This window comes from Micromys minutus (assembly GCF_963924665.1).
Source record: "Micromys minutus genome assembly, chromosome: 27".
Taxonomy (NCBI): domain Eukaryota; kingdom Metazoa; phylum Chordata; class Mammalia; order Rodentia; family Muridae; genus Micromys; species Micromys minutus.
The window spans coordinates 20,528,899-20,533,685 of record NC_137962.1 but is presented as its reverse complement, the minus strand read 5'-3'; positions in this window follow the sequence as shown (position 1 = coordinate 20,533,685).

Genomic DNA, 4,787 nt, shown 5'->3' with positions numbered 1-4,787 from the left:
GTCCTGTGGTTTCTAGAGGCCCCTGAGAGGAAGTGCGGCCTCCCAGCATGCCTTGCGTGAGGCTCAGAGGGCGGGTCTTCACACCCTGCCTGCCTGCCGCCTGCTGGGGCGTGGTCGGCCTGGACCACCCAATGCCACCTCTCGAGGACCATTGGGACCCCATCACTGTCCATGTCCCCGAGAGGACCACTGGGACTTCCATCACTGCCCAGATCCCCGGGAGAACCGCTGGGACCTACCACAATCCAGCTCAAGTGCTGCTCTGGGCAACAGGCTGGTCCACAGAGGTATAGGTCCTGGGAGAGCAGCTATGCTGTTCCGAGACGTTTCTGGAGAATGGGTTGTTCAGGGTGGACCTTAGTGGACACACGCTCTTAAGACCAGCTTGGAGATGCTACCCCTACAGTGGAGAAAGAATGGCCCCTTGAATAGGGTCTTTGAATGTGGACGGTGACTCATTGGTTCCAAAACCCGAACAGCACCAGAAAATGAGGAGACACAAAAGACCGAGTTCCGTCCAGTGAGGACATTTAATGGACCAGAGACCACCTACCAGCTGCAGGGTATTGATGCTGGGTGACCATGTCTCAGCCTGTATTGCAGCCTTGCTGGCTCTAAGCCTGGGGATTGTAGGGGCAGAGTGCAGAAGGTGGACAGAATCCAGTTCTGGATTCGAAGGGGAAAAGGACTGGAGAGGTGGGGTCCTCAGGAAAGGGGGTGCCATTCATAATGTGCTAAGGAGGAGAGGAGGGAGGAGGCCTGAACTGGACAGCGGAAAGCAAGCCTTGCTAGGGAAAGCATGGCACAGTATGTGGACAGAGTGTGAATTTTGACACAGATTGTGCACACTGGGGTGGGACTGTGGAGATGACAACTCTGGTTTCTCTAGGAGATCGGTCATTTCAATGAAGTCACACCTGACCGCTGAGAAGGGATGGCCGGGAAGTGTGGGTAGATACCAGGTTTGCGGAAACATTTATTCCAGAATCTTAGAGAGCTGGTAAAATTCCCTTAAGGGAAGAAAGAGGTCATAATGGGCTTCCGTAGGAGAAGGCAGAAGGAAGCTGGAGGCTGCCACAAAACTGCCTGCTATTGTATTCTGTTTCTTTCATTGAAATAGACACTGTGGGCTGGAGAGATGGTTTAGCAGGTAAGGGCACTGATTGCTTTTCCAAAGGTCCTGAGTTCAAATCCCAGCACCCACATGGTGGCTCACACCCATCTGTAATGGGATCTGATGCCCTCTTCTGGTGTGTCTGAAGACAGCAATGGTGTGCTCATTTACATAAAATAAACAAATCTTTAAAAAAAGAAAAGAAATAGATGCTGCAGTGAAGTCAGCAGTGTACCCAGCGTACACCAGGAAGCTGGGTAGGAAAGACAACTCTGGTCTCGGTCTTACGTTGTGGGTAGACCGGCAATCCCATGATCATACTGTAATGTATGTAATTCACTGGTGGAGCTTCTCATGTGATAGGTGGTTAGGGAACGGATGTTAACTTTGGTAGTGGTCTGGGAGAGGCCTTACAACACTTATAGGAGAGAGCAGAGAAATCCAGAGAGTATTGGTCTTGCTGAGACTCGGGGAGAAGGAAAAGGCAGCCAGGGTGTCATTAGCAGAGGGCCGAGACCCCTGTCACTCTCAGGACTTCTCAGAACTTCAGCAGAGTGCCCAGACTGAAACCTTCTAAGACACTCTTGTCCTTCTTATCATGTGCTTGAGACAGGGCCTCACCTGTAGCCCAGGCTGGCCTGGAACTCAGGCCATCCTACCTCACTTCCCAAGAACTGTGATTACCTGACTGAGAAACTCTTTAGTGCCCAAATCGTAAGACTGGAAACTGATGTCCCATCAGGCAGTGCGGGAGCAGGAACAACCCTTGAAGTAAACTAAATGGAGAAACCAAGCCACAATGTTGGAGGGGAATAATTTGAGTGTCACACAATTGGACTCATTTAACAGCAAGTCACACCGAGAGTCAGGCTAGCTCGTGGTTGTGATGGCTGGTCTTTTTTCCCAGTGCTGGTGATGACTGTGTCTCGCCCCATCCATAGGAGCTCGTCTTCCCAATCTGGTAGTCAATTTCTTTGATCGATTTGGTGGTAATGGGGTTTCTTTGATAGAAACAACAAAACAAAACAAAGGCCGTATCTCTTAACTGGAAAGACTGATAATATTCCTAGATTACCCTTACTCTTCAGTTGTGGAATTACGGCAGGAACGCAGACATCCTAACTCTGGTCCAGCCTCTTATAGTATACACAGTGATGTGGATATTATAGTGTATATAGTGATGTAGAGGTTACATTATATACAGTGATGCTGAGGTCACATTATATACAGTGATGCTGAGGTCACATATACAGTGATGCTGAGGTCACATTCTATACAGTGATACTGAGGTCACATTCTATACAGTGATACTGAGGTCACATTCTATACAGTGATGCTGAGGTCACATTCTATACAGTGATACTGAGGTCACATTCTATACAGTGATACTGAGGTCACATTCTATACAGTGATGCTGAGGTCACATTCTATACAGTGATGCTGAGGTCACATTCTATACAGTGATGCTGAGGTCACATTCTATACAGTGATGCTGAGGTCACATTCTATACAGTGATGCTGAGGTCACATTATATACAGTGATGCTGAGGTCACATTATGTACAGTGATGCTGAGGTTATGCTATATAGTATACACCACAATGTATAACTTCACTACCATAGTAGTAATGCAGAAAAGAAAGAAAATGAAGGGGACATGAGGAGGGAAGGAAGCCCCTCTCTTTAGAATCTGGTTGGAAGTCAGAACCTTTACCACAACTTATAAAATCAAATTGTCAGGGCTGGAGAGATGGCTCAGTGGTTCAGAGCATACTGTTCTTGTAGAGGACCTAAATTCAGTTCCCAACACCCATCTTGGCCTATATAGTTTGTTCCAGGCTAGACAGGGCTACATAGTGAAACCCTGCCTGAGAGAGAGAGACTCACAGATACACAGACAAACAGACAGACAGACAGAGAACACAGAACTAGCAAACAGCAAATTATGCCTATTTAGGACCAGATTTTGGCCCTGAGTTTAACTGGTTTGGGTTTCTCATCCCTCATTATAAAACCACCTTACAGCTTAATTTACAAAAGGAAATTCTTTCACATAAGAAAAAATAAGTAAATTGGTTCATATGTATGTTTTAAAGGTTTATTTGTTTCTTTCATACGTGCGAATACACTGTAGCTGTCTTCAGACACACCAGAAGAGGGCATCAGATCCCATTACAGATGGTTGTGAGCCACCATGTGGTTGCTGGGATTTGAACTCAGGACCTCTGGAAGAGCAGTCAGTGCTCTTAACCTCTGAGCCATCTCTCCAACCCCATATGTATGTTTTAATTTTTAAATGTGTTTATTTTTTAAGATTTGTTCTATTTCATTTTTTTATATGGATGTTGGTTTGAGTGTGGTACCAGAAGAGGCTGTTGGATCCTGTGTTGCTGAAGCTATAGGTTGCTGTGAACCACCATGTGGGTTCTGGGAACCGAGCTCCAGACGAACGGCAAACACTCTCAGCTGCTGAGCCATCTCTCCAGCCCAACTTTAAACTTTATTGTAAGATACATCTTTTAAGAATCTATATATCTGACAAGGTCACCCATCATTATATATTATAATTATGTATTATACAAATATGTAGCTGGCCATTATGAGGACACCTGAGTGGGGCTGTCTTGAGACACCACACCCATGTGTGAACCTGTATGGTTCCTTATGTGTGGCTGCCTTAGCCAATGCTAAGGTCTGAAGCATCTGACCCTTCCTCTCTACTTAAGAAACTACGTTTGCTTCACTCTGCTGTGTCCTGGAATTCTTTCCAAAAATAGGCAAGATATCCAGCTTTACCTTTGTGGAGGTTCCTAAGGAGGTGGGGGGTGGGGTGGGGACTCTCTGGTCTAAGGGTGCTGGTGTATGTGTCTCCCTTCTGGGAGGATCTGTCTCAGCCATCCTCCCCGCCCCCGCCCCCACCCCACCCGTGTTGTCTATTACCCCGTGTTGTCCCTCATGTCTGGTCTTTGGTGATTGCTGTGAAAAGCTGCTTCTCATCCGCCAAAACTTCTCCTTTCAGTTCCCGTTTGTTTCTCGGAGGGCCATTCTTGATACAGGGAGCCCTGGCCAGGGCCCAGCAGCCTTATCAGTTTCCCTGTCAGGTTTGGTTTGTGGAGCCCCAGATCATCCGGCTGCCTATTTTAGTCCCAGCCCTAAAACGCTGATTCATGCTTAGCTCTAGCCCTGAACCCTGTGGCCTCTTCCTTTCTGGTCTCCATCTTCCTCTCAACCATTTCCTCTCTTAGTATCTTTCCCCCTCCCTGACCTCCCTACATTGTAGCTGCTGCTGCCTCTGTCTGACCTCTTAATCCCCATCTCTAGGGCAGCCTGTCATCCAGGATCTTGTAGTTAGCACTTGTTCTAAATAAAGAACAAAAAGGAAGAGCCAGGCCATGGATGTGGTGAACCTTTCTTTAGACCCATAGCTGTATTTCCTGTAGGGGGGGCTTAATTACAAATGCAAACACGCAGTATGACAGCACATTGAGTTTTATTTGCCTTTCTGTACCTGGCTCAGTAGTCTCCGTTGCTTTCCCTTAGCCCCAGGTACTGGAGATCTAGCTCAGGGCTTTGCACTTATTATTAGACAAGTGTTCTGCCTCTGAGCGATAACCCCAGCCCTAACTCCTTCTTGCTCACTTCAGGCCTTACTGCAGAGCTAAGAACCATCTTGG